This window comes from Plecotus auritus, assembly GCF_963455305.1.
Source record: "Plecotus auritus genome assembly, chromosome: 5".
Taxonomy (NCBI): domain Eukaryota; kingdom Metazoa; phylum Chordata; class Mammalia; order Chiroptera; family Vespertilionidae; genus Plecotus; species Plecotus auritus.
This window is the reverse complement of record NC_137776.1, coordinates 173,038,234-173,058,624: the sequence shown is the minus strand read 5'-3', so window position 1 is coordinate 173,058,624 and position 20,391 is coordinate 173,038,234.

Sequence of the window (20,391 nt, the reverse complement as noted above, 5' to 3'; positions counted from 1 at the left end):
ATAGAGATAGGTTTACATAGTTGAAGAAGATGTTCACTATTAAACAGTTGAGTAAGAAGACTCCTAGACAATGAAACAGGGTCAGAAGTTCCTCCGTTTTTAAAAGAGAAGGAGCCAGAGAAATGACATGGCATAGAATTATGGAATGAGAATAAACAGGGGTGGGTGGGAGGAGGGATAGACATCCTGATTACTTCAGGTCACTTGATCAACTTTTACAATATATTATGCAAATGAATGAAAGTAATAGGACTTTCAGATTCTACATGGGATTATTATTATTTTTTTGCCTAAGCTGGTCTCTCATATATTACCACATGAAATTAAAAGAGAAAATAACTTGCTGATAAGAAAAAGCTGAGTTTTTCTTACTTTGGTAAGGGAATGTACTATCGTGGCAGACTCTTAGTAAAGTCTTGGCATGTAGAGGATAAAGTTAATATTTTAATGAGGTATTGGGAGTCTTTTAGTAAAGCAATTCGACTAGAATTGGGTAAGGATTCTCACATAATTGTTTAGCACTGGCAAACATTTTGGTTGGGGAGTTAATTATTATTTGATGCTCATGTTGATATAGACATTAAGCTATGTGGGTATAGATGATTTGAGACCTTGATTATAAACTCTCAAACACCTAAATATTTATCTAGCCTGGTCTCAACCTGATTCTTGAATTCCCTTATGACATGTGTTCATTCTGTCCCTCAGAGATAGAAATCAATGCAAAGTTCTAAAGATTCTGGCAGCCAGCACTGGTAGATATTTACTCAAGGTTTCAAAAATTAACATACTTGAGATTTTTCTGGATCTCTACTTCTCTTTCCCATTTGTTAGTACTAAAGACTGGCTTCATTGTCCTTCACTCTATCTTTTCTCTCATAGTATTTTCTTACTCATAGCACCTGCATCCTCATCACATGACTTTCTCAGAATCTCCCAGGGTCCTTCCCACTCTACCTCATGGTCTCTATTAAGACTTCCATCTCAGCTCAGCCGGTGGCTGGTGTGGCTCGGTAGTTGAGCATTGACCTATGAACCAGGAGGTCATGGTTTGATTCTCCACCAGGGCATATGCCCAGGTTGCTGGCTCAATCCCCAGTAGGGAGTGTGCAGGAGACAGCCAATCAATGATTCTTTCTCATCACCGATGTTTCTCTCTCTCTCTCTCTCTCTCTCTCTCTCTCTCTCTCTCTCTCTCTCTCTCTCTCTCTCCCCTTCCCTTCCTCCCTCCCTCTCCCTTCCTCTCTGAAATCAATAAAAAATATTAAAAAAAAGGACTTCCATCTCAGCTTTCCCACATCTATCAAAACCATTCTCTGAGTGTTTGCTGGTTCACATTTCTTAGAGTGGAAATTAATTTGTCTAGCTTATGTTTTACATTAGACTGGTTCACGAGATGCTGAGCAGTCTGTACATTGGCTGTTTTGAGGGATAACTGCCCAACCCTGATCAATCAAATGTAGCCCTGATGAGGCAAGGTTCTGCAATAAGAGAACAGTGTGGTATCTTCTCAAAAGGACTATTTAAAGTTATTTCTGTAAGGAATACTGTGAATGGGAAGATCTTATAATTTTGTTTAGAAGAAAATGATAAGGACATCAGTATCACAGTATTTTACATCAGAAGAAATTTACTACTTTGACTGTCATGGACATTGGTCTTAGGAGATCTCATGTTTTCAAAGCTCCTGCCATTGCTTTAGATGAGATATTCTTTATTTTAAATTGAAGGACTTGGATGCATTTTGGAAGTCTATGAAGAAACATTAGGACATTTTGTGTGTGTCTATTAACAGCAGTTAGAAATGGACCCCTAATCTCTGAACACCTTCTTTTTCTTTATAATTTTTATTTTTAGTTTCTCATATTCTTTCAAAGAAAATTTATGCCATCTTTCATAGCATTTATGAAAATCAATTATGATTATGGGTTTCCTCCCAATTTTATTTGTATCCCCCCATTAATATTAAGTGCCACTAGGACAGGGGCCTTTACTGCCTCGTACACCACTTATTCCTAGTGTAAGAATACCTTTTTAATAGGACAAAGTAGGGTCAAAGAGAGAGGACTGAGGGGGAAAAAGATAAATGAATATATACACAGTAGGACTTCATTATTCACATAAGGTGACCAGAAATACTCTGTTACCAAAGCTATAAAGTGGTATGTACAGATATGACTACTTTTTGTTCTGGTAACTTTTCTTCTTAAGGGTTCAATGTTGTATCCTTTCCAAAATTGCCTGCACCATTGTGAAAACATAGGTCATGATAGGAAACTTACGGATGAAGAAAATAATGACACAAATTCCCTACCTACTTATTGATTTCAGAAAAACGCTCTCCCAGGGTAATAGTATATGCATGGTTTTCATTTGGATATAAAATGTTACTACAAATACTCCATGGAAAGTAGAATCTAACCTACTGATAATATGCTTAGATTTTGGAAATAGTTGTGCTTTCAAATCATGGCTCTGCCATTTAATATTGTTACAGAACCCCAGTAATTAAGTTTGTCTGCCTGCGCACTCTGGCCCAAAAAAATGCAGGAGGTGGAATTTGCAGTGAATAGCGGAAGTGGTTTATTAGAATTGGGCAGTCCAGAGATGGTTAAGTTTGTGCTCTGAAAGATCCAACTTCCCAATGGTATGTAGGTTACAGATTATATAGGGCAAAGTCACAAGATACTGTGGGTTAGGTGTTAGGAGTTCAGGATCCTGTTAGGAGCTGGTTGGTGGTTGGTTAGAGGTGAGAGTTAAGGATAATATATCATTTCTGCAGCACTTGAGGACAACTACTGAGCTCCATTGTTCAGAACAGGTTTCAAGGAGAGGTAGCCAAGGGGGTTGTCTAGTCTTAGGGCTCAGGAGCTGAAACCTAACTTACATTAAGATGCTATTTTTAGCCTGGCAGGAGGCTTAAACCCTGTGACCTGGTCAGAACCTGACTGCTACCTTCTGCTACCTCAGCAGTCAGCGACCATCATCATGATGAGAGACTAATGTCAGATCAGTGAAGTGTGCTGAGAGAGAAGAAGAAAGATTGTATAAAACCACAGTTTAAATCAGATCAGAAAGACAGGGACCCTAGGCTTTCCTATTTGTGAGGTTGTGTACAAATAGCTTAACCACTCTGGGCCTCAGCTTCTTTATCTGTAAAATGGGAATCTTGCTGACATTTCTAAGAGAGGTAAATGACATAAGGCAATGTCTGATATATGGCAGCAAATAATAACTCTAATTTTATTGTATAGGGTGGGACAAAAGTAGATTTACCATTGTGAGTAAAGGAACACAGAACTTATTCTTGTATCATTACTTATTAATTACTAGATGCCCGGTGCACAAAATTTGTGCACTCAGGAGGGGGTCCCTCAGCCTGGCCTGTGCCCTCTTGCAGTCCGGGAGCCCTCAGGGGCTGTCTGACTGATGGCTTAGGCCTGCTCACCCCGGGGAATGGGCCTAAGCCAGCAGTCAAGACATCCTTAGCACTGTCGCGGAAGCGGGAGAGGCTCCCACCATCGCCACTGCACTCACCAGCCGTGAGCCAGGCTTCTGGTTGAACAGTAATCTCCCTGTGGGAGCGCACTGACCACCAGGAGGCAGCTCCTGCGTTGAGTTTCTGCCCCCCTGATGGTCAGTGCGTGTCATAGCGACTGATCATTCCACAGTTTGGTCAATTTGCATATTAGCCTTTTATTATATCGGATTGTATTAAATTTCATATGAACAACTGTAAACCTATTTTTGCCCAACCCTGTATATTCTGTTAGTTAATCTTTTGCTCATTAATCATTAACAGGGACATTGGAAATATTGCTCCCATTTTTTATGTGAAAAAAATGAGATTCAGAGCGTTCAAGCAACTTGCCTGAATGATACAACTTGGAAAAGACAATTGTGATGCTGTCATTTATAAGAAATATATATATGGTCATTTCACAGTTCCTGGCTCACACTCCTAAACCCTTGACATTTCCTGTGCACAATGAGATCATCTTTTGTTGTAATATTTGGTCTCTTGTCCTCAGTTCCTGAAATCCACTCAAAGACATAAAAAGGTGAAATGGTGTCTTGTCATTAATTGCAAGCTCTTTTTCACCACAGCTGGGCTTATGTTAATGAGGAGACTTTTTGAAAGCACCTAAAGATGGTGGCTGGTTGCCAGGGGAACCAATGATGAATAGAGGGTTGGAACTTTCCGTCCCACCCCTTGCTTTCTGAGGTGAGGAGAGGGGCTGGAAGTTGGATCAATCAGCAATAACCAATGATTTAAACAATTACGCCTATGTAATGAAGCTCCCATAAAACAAACAAACAAAAAATAACAACGACAACAACCCAAAGATCAGGGTTTGGAGAGCTTCCAGGTTGGTGAGCCAGAATGCTTCTACATGCTATTATGCTGGGCCCCAAGCTCCATGAGGACATCTTTTAATATCCTTTGCCACAAATTGGTAATCTAGTGAGTCAATGGGTTTCCTGAGTTCTGAGAGCTGCTCTAGCAAATTAATGAAACCCAAGGAGGGGTTGTGGGAACCTCAGATTTACAGATAGTTGGTCTGAAGCACATGTAACAGCCTGAATTTGGGACATGCATATGAAGTGAAGAGCAGTCTTGCAGGAGTGAGCCCTTGACCTGTGGAAGGGCTATTTGCCCATAGATAGTGTCCGAATTGAATTGAATTTCAGTTATCCAGTTGATGTTTCAGAATTGGTTAGTGGTTTCCCACCCACACTGAATTCTCAAGGATGGGATTTGGACTCAGTTATTCATAGGGGTAAGGGGAGGGTATAAAGCTCAGTGATTCTGCAGGTTTCACTAAATAAGAATTATTCTTACAACAAATACAGATATTCATGCCATCACATAAAAATCTCTAAATCTACATTTTCATAAAACATCTGAGTGATTCATATAGTTAACATGTATTCAGGACTTACCCTACCAGGTGCTGATCTAAGTGGTTAAGTAATTTGTTCACTGTCTTGGTAGGTGGCCAAGGTTGGTTCCAACTCTAGAGATGGTTATCTTAACTACTTTCTATGCTTGAGTGGCTATCCAGTTGTACATCACATTTTGAGAAATATGGGAGTAAATAACCACAGGATATGGAAGCTCGGGGACTGGTTGCTAAGTGTGGTGCCTGGGACAGATCAATGGGCAGAATCTGTCTAAAATTAGCAGGGAAGTTGGTCATGATTAATGAAATCCAAAGCATAAATTTTTATCTGGTACAACATGCTCCATACATATTCTTTGAATAAATAAATACTGATGAGGACAATAACAAGTTTTCAGTCTTAGGAAAGAAATACAGAACATTTATTTAGCCATGAAATCTTTGAAACTCAGAATTAGAATAAACTTTAAAAGTCATCAAGACCAAGCTTCCTATGGAGGCAACAACTCCCTCACAATATTTCAGACCTGTGGTAAGTCAGTTAAAGAAGAAAGCAGCCTCTGCCTTGCAGTGAGGAAATAAGAGGAAATACTGGAAATCTGACCCACAGAGAATTAAGAGAGCTTTACATGCTAGAGTCAAATAGACTCTGGATTCTAGACAGATATTTGATGGACAAGAGGGAGAGAGATAAATACTGCCTACAATCACAGAAGCGAGTCTCCAATAGCAAAAAGATGCTCTTGGACATACCGGGCGAATGTGAGGCTATTGATTTTCCTCACAATTCCTTTTTATTGCTCATCTTTTCTTGTTAGCTCATGCAGCCAGTGTCTCAGGGACTGCAGATCCTCGTGGACCTGCCAATCTGATTGCTGTTGAACAACCGTGAAATACCAAGGTCCATGAGCCCTCTAATTGGACAAGTCCTAGCTAATAATGCAGTAGAGATGCTGACAGTTGGAGTAGGGAGGAGGAAGAGAGAAAGGCAATATGAGAAAAAGGAAGAAGCCATGAAAGTTGTCTTCATAGAGAGAGAAGAAAAAAGTAGAAAGAGTCACTACACAATATTTAGCCCAAACAACACTAATAGAGGAGTAGGAACATACTAGTCACTTGGTTAAGTAAATAAACTTTTCTAGTCTTCCGAGATCTAGATGATCTGAGCTCAGGGATTCCTGCTCAGTGTGTAGCAACCTTAAGAGGGGTTTGTTATGAACTGACAAACCCCTGAAATCCATGTGTTGAAGCCCTAATCCCCAAGGTGACAGCATTGGAGTTGGGCCCTTTGGAAGGTAATTAAGTTTAGATGAGGTCAGAAGGGTGTGCCTCCCTGGTGGGATTAGGGTCCTTATAAGAAGATGAAGAGACCCGAGCTCATTTGTGTTCTGTCACTTGAGGCTACAGTAAAGGGCTGGGAATATACAAGCCAGGAAGAGGGCTCTCATCAAAACCCAACCATGCCAGCACACTGATCTCAGTTGGACCTCCAGCTTCTGGAACTGTGAGATACTAAAGTTTATTTTTTTTTTAGCTACTCAGTTGGTGGTATTCGTTATAGTATCCTGAGCCACAAAAGACAGGTACAATGGAAAAATAGAGGAGAGGCTGGAGTAGTGATCACAAACCAAAACATAAAATTCTTTGCAAGGCCTATTAGAGTACAATCTTTACACAAACAGAATTAGCGGATCTTTGCAGATGTGGGGGTTCAGAATACACCACCCCAAGATATGCCTCAGTAATATGCATATTATGCATATTACATTGAGCTAAAGGTAACTTTAGCTTCAGGCTTAAAGGAAATTTCAGCCCCTCCCTTTACTATCTATAGGGCAGGTCAAACTTCTATTTTGCTAAATGTCTGTTCATCTTATCATCCTGCAATGACTCTTTGAAGCTCATCACCTCACCCCTAGCTTAGGATGACTTATATATCTGATCCTCCTTTCTATCTCTTAACATCTCATGCATGTGGGGTCTCTGACCCTGTTATGTATGCGGGATTCCCATACATATGTGTGTATTAAATCTGGTTCTTTTCTCTTGTTAATTTGTCTTCTGTCTATTTGATTATTAGAGCAGTCAGAAGAATGCCGAGGGTAGAAGAAAATTTGTTCCCCCCACCTGCCTCAGGTTATTGAAGCTCACTTTCTCATGCTACCTGCTGGGATGGCTTCTCCCCTCTTCTATAGAAACCCTGCGTGGGGCCTAGGAACCTGTCCTGTCCTCCAAATCCCCATTCTGGTAACTGAGATTCTACCTTGAGCTGAGCAAAGCTAACAACTACCCTGTGTGGTTTACAGCATGCAGGCCTTGATTATCAGTGTTTCTGTCCCAGTTAAAAGCAAGTTCCAAGCATCCACAGTCTCATCTGAGATGAGGGTTTTACCTTTCTATTTATGGACCTAGCAGAACCAGAACCCACTCCCGAACCTGGGGTCCTGCTGGAGTTTTTCACCTCTGTGTGATCATCGCCTGCAGGACCTCCATCTCTCACTAACTCACCTCCTGATACTGCTGTCTGAACCGCTCATTAACACCTACTGGGCAGCCCAGTATTAACCATTTTGCTTCCTTTTGCCTCCAGTACCTGCAGCTGAATCCAACTCTACAGGCCATCTGAATGCCGGGTCTAGTCTCCGTTTACTGTGCCTAGTTTACTGTGCTTGTTGTTTCTAAATAATTGTAATCTTTATGAACCCCCATAAGCATAGCTAAAATATTGTCTGAAACAGTGGTCAAATACCAAACAGGCAAAAACAAAACAAAACAAACAAAAAACTAGAGCAGAGTGGACAGGTTTTTGTAATTCATAATATTTGCAAATAAGAGAAGGAATGGGGTTTGGTATGGTCTAGCAGAGAAATAAAGTTAGGTTAGTTCTTTCATTTCTTTAATCATCAGACATTTAGAAAACAACTGCTTTGTGCGTGAAACTACTTTAGGCTCAGATTTTGGTTGCAAATAAGATAAACTTTCCGGGAGATTCTAGTCTAGAGGAGAAGGACACTTTAAGGTTTAAATTATCATCTAGGATGGAATAAGAGTGTTTTCGTGTGGGGTGGAGGCATTGTAGTGCCTGAGCACAGAAGCTGGCTTTTGTGAAGCAATCATTAAAACATGGTTCACAAGTGATTTTGAGGTTTCAGGGACCCCCACAACACTTTTTCTAACACCCCATTCTGCTCCGTAAAATATTTTTCATGCTGGGTTCCTTTTGCCTGGAATCTTAAGGCAGAAGGTAGAGGGTACAGAGAAAATACCCAAGAATTGTTCAAGGTGTTTGCTGAAAAATACAGTGCCACAGGGAGAACTAGCAATGGAGAGGGAGATGGATGTGGCAGGAGTGTTTCCACTTTATCTGTTGTTCTGTTTGGTGACATCACATCCCTCACAGACTGTTTTCCTGAACATTTTCCTTCTGCATACACGGAGTAGAGATATTATTTGATCAGTGAGAAATGCATGGGGAGATAAAGAAAGGAGTTTGCCTCCCAGTGACATTGCATAAGGATTTATTTCCTTTATCAGAGAATTTGGATTCTGGTGAATGGATCCCATAATGCCTATCTGTTATCTGCATAGGAAACATAGCATGTTCCACTGCCCGGCTAGCCAGCCACCTGGGCCTCTCTGCTGCGGATCAGGATACTGTCCTCCCTTTCCTCCTAAGCAACACAGGTGTTAGTCTAAAAAGAGAGAGAGGCCCCAGGTGCTGCCAAAATGATTTCTCTCCTAGAACATCAGTTGAGCCTGTACCCTCAGGCTGCTCTGTCTTTTCATGATACCCTTTCAAACCAACACCCTTCCTCCTTACTTGAATCTAAGAAAAGATCTTCACATGTTTATAAAAATAATGTTATCTCCAGGTAACAAGACGATGGGTAATTTTTATTTCTCTTTTGTTTATCACTAAATTCTAAACGATCTAGCTTCAGCAAGCAGTTCTTTTTAAAAATGTACTTTTCTAAAGTTGTAGCAGTGTGGGAGGGTAGATTAGTATGAACTTCTTGCAGATCGATTTCAAAACATTCTTAACAATTAAAATATAGTTTGCAATTTTCTTTCAAGAATATATTATAAAAAATACTTAGAACTGTGCAAAGAGATACAAGAATATCCATGGCAGTACTTACAAAGCAGAACTGGAAGTAAACCAAATGTATATCAATAGCCAGTTCATTAAATGAATGACAGCTCTTTCATACATTCAAATACTCTACAACTATTAAAAGAAAATGGTAGATCTATATATGCTGAAATGGAACAATCACCAAGTTGCTTTATAAAATAAAAAAATCAAGGTGAAGAGGGAACTTCTGAAATCTGTTTTATTCTATTTCTTCGTCTGAGTTCAGCTGGTTACATCTGAGCATCAGCTTATAAAAATATCAAGCAGTTATAACTTAAAATGAATGCATTATACTTTAAGAAAAAATGTTTAAAAACAATGTACAGAGTATTAGATGTAATGCCATTTATGATTTTAAAATACTAAATATTTATACTAAATACTTTGACATTTATACAAATTCTAGGATACACGAGATACTATAAACAATAATTACCTCTGGAATGAAGAAAGGAGGTTAAGATTTTTTATATTTGGCTTTATATCTTTTACACTTTTTGATCTGTGCTTCATTTTTTAATTTATTGAATTGAGAGAGAGAGAGAGAGAAAGAGAGAGAAAGAGAGAGAGAGAGAATTGTTGTTCCGCTTACTTATGCATTTATTGGTTGGTTTTTGTATGTGTCCTTACCAGGTATCAAACCTGCAACCTTGGCGTAATGGGATGACACTCTAACCAATGGAGCTACCCAGCCAGGGCTTGATTTGTGCATCATTCTTAAGTAAGGGAAAAGAAGTAGTTAAATTTATTTTAAATATCTGTACACATTTCTGAAAAAAGTAAAATAACCTCTCTGTCTTCATCGTGTGGAGTCAACCATCAAGCCCTCTGGTGGGTTTCCCTTGCTGGAGCAGTGTTCTCCAGCTCTGGGACTCATTACAATATATCTGCATTGCCCTGCTCTCTCCTCTTGGCTTACCAGACCCTCTCCACCTCTTTCAAGGCCTCCCTTCCAAGTCTAAGTGGGTGAGCATCTGTTAAACAGCTGCCACTTCCAAATTGAGGAAGGGCCATGTCACAAGCAAGAGGCCAGATCGAGAATCATTCTGAGTGGAAAATGGCTTGGCAGGATCCACTGCTTTGGGACCCATCTGAGAGGAAAGATCATTAATGTTAATCTAACTGGGCTAAGGGTGGGAGGAAGCAAAGCTGTGGTGTCTGGAAGAAATGGCTTGAACGAAGGGATGGTTTGATTTGACAGAGACAATGAAGAATGATTATCCACAAATGATGCATGATTGTCAGCTGCCTTCTCTGTTCTGATGCAGAGGGGTCATGAAGCCCCACAATGCCCAAGGCTGTGCTCAAGTATCAGGTTGGGATTTCTATTCCGAGTTGAGGAAATATAGGGTTGCTTACATGGAACTGTTTGCATTTAGGTTTCTTAGGTAATCCTAAAATCACCTCTGCTAAAAATAGCAAACCTGAAGCTGTCCTACTTCAGGCATATTTTGAGAAGGCATGGTTCTTTAGAAAAGAGAGTAATGCTGAGAAAAATAAAAGGAAGCAGGAAAAGAGAAAGACCAAATATGAGATGGATTGACTCCATAGAAGAAGCCACAGGCATGAGATGAGCAGGGTTGTTGAGGACAGGACCTAACCCCTCTGTAGGGTCTCCGAGAGTTGGAGCCAACTCAACAGCACCTAACACACAAATACCAAAGATCCCATTCGACTGTAGCATTATGGCTAAGCACAAAGGCTTGGGAATCAGGCTGACCTTTGCATAAATCCTGATTTTAACGCTAAGTGGCTTTGTGACCTTAAGTGAGCACCTAAGCTTCAGTGTCTTCATCAATAAAAGGGGAACATGATAATATTTATCTAATGAAGTTCTTTGTTATAGTTATTGACATTGATAAGAGATATTTACAGAGTGCTTATCACCTGCCATAGTAGATAAAATTATAACCATTTCGTATGAGAGAAAATGAAAACTATAAGGATATGGCTAGGATAGAGGAGAGATGAGATTGAAACACAAATCTGTCTGATACAGAACCCAGTGTACTTTGAACCCCAGTTTGTGCTGGGACTGTGTAGTGTAGTTTTCTCAAAATGACTGTTCTGCCGAGATCTCTTGAAAATAAATGTGTTTAATGCAAGCCTCCATTTATTCTCTAAAATGTATGAAATCAGCCCCCCTGTCTAGCACCTACTCACGATCTCCAATAGGTCAAAACATTAATGAAATTATCAAAGAGTAAAAACATTAAAATTGGTTCACCACTCACTCACATTATTAGTACAGAGTCACCCTGCTGGTAGCTGGTGACACAGTGATCCAGTGCTATCTGAAGGCTCCTCTGTTGTACAGGAGTATAGTACCGCCTGGGAGGTTTCAGAAATGCAAAGTACTGCCCCACCTCAGACCCATGTGATTAGAATCCACTTTGGAAGTTAGAAGCCAGGAATGTTTTAACAAACTCTCCAGGTCAGGGGTCCTCAAACTTTTTAAACAGGGGGCCAGTTCACTGTGTTTACCTATGCTGCCATCTTGGTTTCTCTCTCCAGCATGGGCATCTGAAGCTATGTATCCCCTCAGACCGTTGGAGGGCCGGACTATAGTTTTTTTTTTTTTTTTGTTTTTTTTTTAGAAGGAAAGATCGGGAATGGGTTCCAGTCTTTTTTTTTTTTTTTTTTTTTAATATATTTTATTGATGTTTTACAGAGAGGAAGGAAGAGGGATAGAGAGCTAGAAACATCGATGAGAGAGAAACATCGATCAGCTGCCTCCTGCACACCCCCCACTAGGGATGTGCCCGCAACCAAGGTACATGCACTTGACCGGAATCGAACCCGGGACCCTTCAGTCCGCAGGCCGACGCTCTATCCACTGAGCCAAACCGGTTTTGGCCGGACTATAGTTTAAAAAAAAAAAAACTATGAACAAATTCCTATGTGCACTGCGTGCCCGGGACGAGTCGGCTGCTAAGCAAGACAGGCAGCGGCACCCAGCGGGTCGCCAGATAAATGTCCTTGGCGGGCTGCATGTGGCCGTAGTTTGAGGACGCCTGCTCCAGGTGATTCTTGTGCAAACTAAAGTTTGGGAAGACCTGGGCTTTGGCCAAGCTGTAGCCTTATGGCTAAGCACAAAGTGTCTTTTTGGCCAAACTGTTAGTACAAATAATTCCCTGTAAAAAGCAAAGCAAGGGAGGTGAGGTCTGTATCCACATTGAGAGGGGGGAGAGAGAGAGAGAGAGAGAGAGAGAGAGAGAGAGAGAGAGAGAGAGAGAGAGAGAGAAACAAACACACTTCTTCCTAATGAACACTGTGGCCCTTTTCTCCAGCTAATCTCAGCCTTAAATTATATTTATTTTATATGTTTGGGGAGTAGAGGGAGGATTTGTGTAGGCAGGAGGAAGGAAAATGCCAGTTAACTGCTTCCTGAAATCCGAAGGGATTGTTCAAACACCAGTAAGGCTTCAGATAACCTGAAAAATGTTTTCTTGGATTGTTTGTTTGTTTGTTTTTATACTTTCTGGGAGTGTTCTGTATAGACAAATATGTGCTCTGGATGTGGAGTCAAGCAAGAATCTATGTGAGTTCCATTTAACATACATTCTTTTTCCTGCTCCATCTTATTTATAATCCCAGATGATTTCCTCTCCTCTCTCTAACTATTCCTTCTCTTTCTTAATTCTCTTTAAGGAGTGCCTGTCTGGGGAATTAATTGTGAATAAGGTACACACTGCCACTACCCTCAGAGAGAATACAGACAAGTGAGGAGATAATAGGTAATAAATGGGCAAATGCAAATTAGTGTCCTCCTTGGAGTAGTCAGGGAAATTCTTCCCAGAGGAAGGATCAGATAGGCTGAGACTTGGTTAGGCAAGAATTTTGGAGTAGGGCTAAGAATCGAAGGGAACTTCACTTAAAAAAATTTAAGGCTTCTCAGCTTGAGCAGAGAAAAATGGGGGAGGGTGGCTGGATCTGGGACTGAGTTGGGAGAGGAGGGCCTAGATCAGCCTTGGGCAAACTACGGCCCGCGGGCCGGATCCGGCTGTTCTATCCGGTTCTCTTGCTCTCCCCTCCGCTCCTTTACTTTGAATTTATATTAGTTCACACAAACACTCCATCCATGCTTTTGTTCCGGCCCTCCAGTCCAGTTTAAGAACCCATTGTGGCCCTCTAGTCAAAAAGTTTGCCCACCCCTGGCCTAGATCAATCAAGAAAACAGTGACTCTTCCAGAAGTAGGCACAGCTGAGGGGTTGGGTGGAGAGAAAGGCTACTCTCTATTCTCACTCCTGTCTTCGCTAACTAGAATTTATCACGGAAACTCAGTAACAAGGTTTCTGATCTGTAGCATCCCTTGTTGACAGAGGAATATACCTGTATGAAATCCAATGAATTTGAAACTCTGATTTCACATAGCACCTTGTCCTTTCACAAGCCTGGGGTCCTAGGGCAGTACTGGTTAGTGGTTTCAAATAGCCAGACAGGGATACATAGCTTCAGATGCCCATGCTGGAGAGAGAAACCAAGATGGCGGCATAGGTAAACACCTAAACTGCTGCCTCGCACAACAATTTCAAAACTACAACTAAAAGACTAAACGTCTATCACCCAGAACCATGGGAAACCTGGCTGAGTGGAAGTTCTACAACTAGAAGGAAAGAGAAAAGAGCATTGAGATGTGCATAAGCGCTGAAAAGCTGAGGTACGGAGGCGTGAGAATCTGGCTGGTGGCGGGTGTCTGGGTGCGCTGCTTCTTTCAACCTGAAGGGAGACAACCTCCAGATTACTCTGAACTCCAGTTTCTGGGGAGACACTGGGACCCAAACTCCTACAGGGAGAATCTGGACTGTCTGCCATCGGGTCGGAAAGTGAGGGTGACTTTCTTGCAAAGGTGCGCCCAGCAATCATTGTTTAGTGTGCTGGGGCACGAGACACAGGGACTTGGAAACGCGGAAATGCAGAGACGGCTGACTGGCAGCCATCGCTCTTTGCCACGCCCTAGCCTAGTGACTCCCTGAGACCCCGCCTCGCACAATCTACAAACCCACCCAAGCTCCACGCAGCGACTTTTGCATATAAATGGCCTGCCCTTTCGCAGCTTAACCAAACAAACTGCAGCTCTGGTCAGACAGCTCCAAAACCTCCAAACCCCAAGCAAAGAGGAGAAAACTGTAGTTCTTGCTGTACCTCCTGCTGGGTGGCCTCAGACAGTAGCTGACCAGCACCCCATTGGAGATCCAGAAGCTAGTGTATCTAGTGGTCAGTGTGAGACGACACCAGATTTCAACTACTCACATCCATAAGTGACACATTCAAGAGGCAGACTCAGCACCAAAGCCCCACTGAAGCAAGTCCTATCCCATAAGCATGTCTCTAGGACAGCAGTTCTTCCATTATAGACACAGCGGGTCCTCACAGCCAATTGGCCTGGAGGTCAATTCCTCCCAGTGACACCAACAACAATCAAGACTTAACTACAACAAGGCTGAGCACACAGTCCACAAAGGGGTGCACCAAGAGTGTCCACCTTAGGTAACTGGGAGGCCGACCCACTGGCCCATATAGGACACCTAGCACACAAAGCCACCCTACCAACTCAGGGAAGCAGCGAAAATGTGGAGACAAAGAAACAGATCACAAACGAAAGAAATGGAGGAAAAAAAACAACTGGATATAGAGTTCAAAACCATGGTTATAAGGTTTTTCAAGAATATCCTAGAAAAGGCCGATAAATTCAACGAGACCCTGGAGGATATGAAAAAGGACCAACTAGAAATTAAACATACACTGACTGAAATAAAAAAATATTATACAGAGACGCAATAGCAGACTAGAGGAACGCAAAGAATCAAGTCAAAGATTTGAAATACAAAGAAGCAAAAAACACTCAACCAGGAAAGCAAAAAGAAAAAAGAATCCAAAAATTTGAAGATAGTGTAAGGAGCCTCTGGGACAACCTCAAGCGTACCCACATCCAAATTATGGGGGTGCCAGAAGAAGAGAGAGAGCAAGATACTGAAAGCCTATTTGAAGAAATAATGACCAAAAACTTCCCCCACCTGGTGAAAGAGATAGACTTACAAGTCCAGGAAGCGCACAGAACCCCAAACAAAAGGAATCCAAAGAGGACCACACCAAGACACATCATAATTAAAATGCCAAGGGCAAAAGACAAAGAGAGAATGTTAAAAGCAGCAAGACAAAAACAGTTAATTACCTACACGGGAGCACCCATATGATTGTCAGCTGATTTCTCAACGGAAACTATGCAGGCCAAATGGGAGTGGCAAGAAATATTCAAAGTGATGAATAGCAAGAACCTACAACCAAGATTACTCTACCTAGCAAAGTTATCATTCAGAATTGAAGGTCAGATAAAGAGCTTCAGAGACAAGAAAAAGCTAAAGGAGTTCATCACCACCAAACCAGTATTATATGAAATGCTGAAAGGTATTCTTTAAGAAGAGGAAGAAGAAGAAAAAAGTAAAGAGAAAAATTATGAACAACAAATACATATCTATCAACAAGTGAACCTAAAAATCAAGTGAATTAAATATCTGAGGAACAGAATAAACTGGTGAATATAATAGAATCAAGGGCATAGAATGGGAGTGGGTGGATAATTCTCAGGGGGAAAGGGGTGCGGGGTGGGCGGTACGGGAAGAGACTGGACAAAAATCATACACCTATGGATGAGGACAGTGGGAGGGAGGTAAGGGCAGAGGGTGGGGTGGGAACTGGGTGGAGGGGAGCTATGGGGCGAAAAAGGAGAAACAATTATAATCTGAACAATAATGATTTATTAAATTAAAAACAAACAAAAAAACACACAAATGCCCATGCTGCCTCTCATTGCCATTGTGTCCTTTATGCAAGGTAATTATACTAGTTCTCTGCATTTCTATGTCCTTATGTATGTACTGCAAATAATACCAGCCTACTTATAAATATGTTGCAAAGATTAAATTAGATAATATATTCTTGGCACAGTGTCTGGGTACATAGTAAGTCTTTAAGGGTTCTAATCAAAACATGCCCTGTCATTTCTTTCATTTGACTGATCCATAAGCACTTACATTCTCTAGTTCAGGGGTCCTCAAACTACGGCCCGCGGGCCACATGCGGTCCGCCGAGGACATTTATCTGGCCCGCTGGGTGCCACTGCCTGTCCTGCTTAGCAGCTGACTCGTCCCGGGCCCGCAGTGCGCATAGGAATTTGTTCATAGGTTTTTTTTTAAACTATAGTCCGGCCTTCCAACGGTCTGAGGGACAGTGAACTGGCCCCTTGTTTAAAAAGTTTGAGGACCCCTGCTCTAGTTCATAGGAGTAAGATGATCCCTTTTCTTTGCTCTTACGGCCACTGGGTAAGAAAAAAATGATAAATTGTGATAAGTGTGTTTTTTGAGAATTTAGCGTTGAGAAGGTTAAGTACTGGCTTAATGAATGGACTACGGCAAAGGCAACATCTGAGTTGAGTCTTGATGTATGTGCTGAAGAGGCAAAAGAAATAAGTATAGAATGTGTTTTGGTAACTACAGTTTATTGATTGCTTACCAAGTTCTGGGCACTGTTGTGGGCACAATACTTGCATTGATTCATGTACTCCTCACAAAAACTCTAGGGGGTGGATACCATTATTGTCCCCATTTTACAGAGCAAGAAACAGCAGCAGAGATAGATCAAGTAACTAGACTCATATTTATGTTCTAGTTAATTAACTATACCCCCATTTTATTGCAAATTATCTTAAAAACGTAAATGATGGACTTGGCTGGAGCATACGGGGCTCGGAGGGGATTATTTGGAGAAACTACCCCAGAGAAAAGGAATTGATGAAGTCTTTTTTGGGGTGCATAGGAGAGGAGCAAAGATTTCTGAGAAGAGAAACATTTAGAAGTAATAATTCCATGTGGTAGAAATAAGCCCTCTGGTGCCCTTATTTCATTGCCTCACAGTTTCATGAACTGAAATGTATTCTGCTCACACAAACCACTTCAACATCTTTTGTTTTTAATCTTTTTGACATATGAGAACAAATTTAACAATGAGATTCTGTTTCACTTCTGTACATGTGGAATAATTAAATTTGCATCCCACTTCTGCGTTGGATCTGCTATTTGAAGGGGAATGTATCAATTGGACACATGCCCCATGATTTCTAGTCTGCAAATAAGGCATTTGGAAGAGGAGGGAGGAAAGGCAATATCTTTCTCCCTAGCAATAATCACAGTAAAATCTTCACTTAGTGACAGCTTGTTTGAGGCTGGATCAGTTTCCATTTGCAAGGGGCCAAGGGGCGGAATTACAGGGAGGAACCTGGAGAGAGGCAGAGCATAATCAAGTAAAGGCCCAAGGGACTCTGAAAGACATTTGCAAGAGAACTGAACTGGCAGAAACTTGAAAAGGACCTTGGTCAGGAAGCCTTGAGGACCTCTTTGAGCCTCTGTGTTATTTCTTGTGTCCTAACATCCTTTTTTATATGAAACCTAGGAGGTTGGCCTGATTAATCATTGATACTAATGTTATAGAATGCAGTTAATTGATGCATGGGTTTGGAAGTGAGGAGATGGAATTGGGTTTATATCTCAGTCCTGCCACTCTGGGTATCCTTGCTGTCTCTGTGATGCTTTCTTTGCCTGTGAAAAAAAAGTGCAGGATAGTGATTTCTACTTCCTATTGAAAATTCAAAAAAAAAATCTAATAATACTAAAAAGATCTTGACACACAGTAGGTACTCAATAAATATTTTCCTAGTTTGCCTTTCAGGGTCATTCCTACATTTTCATTCCTTGATAGTACTATTCAATTTGTTTAAATAAAATCTACTTCCAGAAGTAGAGGAGATGGGGGAGAAATTGATGTAAGAGGAGACACTACTCATTTAAATGACAATGGTCTAGGGCCATGGTCCGCAAACTGTGGCTCATGAGCCACATGCGGCTCTTTCACCCCTTGAGTGTGGCTCTTCCACAAAATACCATGGCCTGGGTGAGTCTATTTTGAAGAAGTGGCGTTAGAAGAAGTTTAAGTTTAAAAAATTTGGCTCTCAAAAGAAATTTCTATCTTGGTACTGTTGATATTTGGCTCTGTTGACTAATGAGTTTGCCGACCACTGGTTTAGGGCAGTGGTCAGCAAACTGCGGCTCGCGAGCCACATGCGGCTCTTTGGCCCCTTGAGTGTGGCTCGGCGTTAGAACTACTTCTCCAAAATAGACTCGCCCAGGCTGAAAACCGACTTCTGCACATGGGCCACGAAGTTTCAATCGCACTCTATGTGCGCACCCGCACGTGGTATTTTGTGGAAGAGCCACACTCAAGGGGCCAAAGAGCCGCATGTGGCGAGCCGTGGTTTGCCACCACTGGTCTAGGGCAGTGGTCGGCAAACTCATTAGTCAACAGAGCCAAATATCAACAGTACAACGATTGAAATTTCTTTTGAGAGCCAAATTTTTTCAACTTAAACTTCTCCTAACGCCACTTCTTCAAAATAGACTTGCCCAGGCTGTGGTATTTTGTGGAAGAGCCACACTCAAGAGGCCAAAGAGCTGCATGTGGCTCGCGAGCCGCAGTTTGCCGACCACGGGTCTAGGGCATTCATTGGGCTAATTTCACTAGGAACTAAGGATATTGTATTAAAAAACAAACAAACAAACAAAATACCTTTTACCCAGTGACTCCCTGTAGTCTTTTACTAACCTCAGCATATCTTTCTTTCCTCTGACACTTTCTAATGCTCCAAGAAGCTTGAATGTATAAACTTTTTCTTAAAATTGAAGTTGAATATTGTAAACTTTAATCATTTTTATTCCCCACTAGCCTGTAATCCCACATGCGATCAGAAATGGTCTCACTTGTTAATGCCTCTATCACTGATCCTTAGACTATTAACCTAGAATATATATTTAAAAAGCATATGTAGAATGAATGATAAACTAAGTGACTGCTCATCAGAACTTTCTTAATTTACTCTCCTTCTGCAGGGCATGTATGAAAAATGGATTCCAATATAGAGATTTAAAATAAGAGGGCGGTTCGAGGCCTGGTTTATCTTCATATTTATGTAATAATTTTTACTTCGCTATTTGCCAGAGCCCTATGAAAAGAAATCTGGACATTCACCCAGTGATTTATAAGTAGGTGTTTTGCTTACTATTTGGTTAATTTTATTTTAATATCTATGGCATTGCTCAAAACTGCCAAAGGCAGACTGGCCAGTAGTAGTCCAATTTCCCCTAACAAGCATGAAACAGTATTTTCTATCTTTCACAAGTGAACCTCATTGAGGACACTTTCCAATTTACACAAACACACATTGATTTCCTTCCTCTGTTCTTTTTATATTTGCAGCCTATAACCATAGGCATAAGTGCTAAATTATTGTCTGCCTCAAATATGATAGTAATTGTTGTTTTTTGTCCCCTAACTAAATCATAGCATCTTTGAAGGTAGAACTAGTTATTATATTTGAATACCTTTTTTGTTGTAGGCACCTAATGCAGGGGTCCTCAAACTTTTTAAACAGGGGGCCAGTTCACTGTCCCTCAGACCATTGGAGGGCCGGACTATAGTTTAAAAAAAAAACTGAACAAATTCCTATGCACACTGCGGGTCCGGGACGAGTTGGCTGCTAAGCAAGACAGGCAGCGGCACCCGGCGGGCCGGATAAATGTCCTCGGCGGGCTGCATGTGGCCCGCGGGCCATAGTTTGAGGATGCCTGACCTAATGGGTGTACATGGAGCTAATAACACTCTGTATAATATATAAAAATCCAGAGACCATAACGCTGTCACGACCATAACGACCTAATGACCAGTTGCTATGACACCCACTGCAGCCAGCGAACCGGCCTGATCTGGGCAGGATCGCCCCAAACACCCTGACCAGGGCGGGGCCAACCAGCCAACCACCTTGGCTGGCAGAAATTTGGGGTCCTGAGTCCTTGAAGTTGCTCGGTCTCAGTCTCGGGCAGCTGAGTGTGCAAAGCTGTCCTTTGGCGGAAGTGGACCGGGGATCAGGGCGCTGGAGTTGGGGATGGGGTGGGGAGGCTTTCCTGGTGGCCACAACAGTCCTCGTGGGCCACGCACAGCACCTGGGAGTCTGGCCCTGGTTGGAACAGCAGCAGGAATAGGGGCTGCAGGGCACAGGGGGCAGTGGCATACAGGAGCCAGCAGGTGTGAGGCCCAACATGGGCTCTTACCCCGCCTGCTGGGCCCAACAGCAGCAGCAGGTGGGCCATGATGTGCAGCGAGGTGCTGGGCCACAGAAGGGAGGGGAAGCTAGCCAGGAGGGTAAGGCCCCACTCCAGACAGAGTCCCAAGCAGCATGGGCAGGGCTGGAGCTGGAAACCCTGGCTGGGTGGATGGGGCTGCAGCCTCGCACTTTTTCAGCCTTG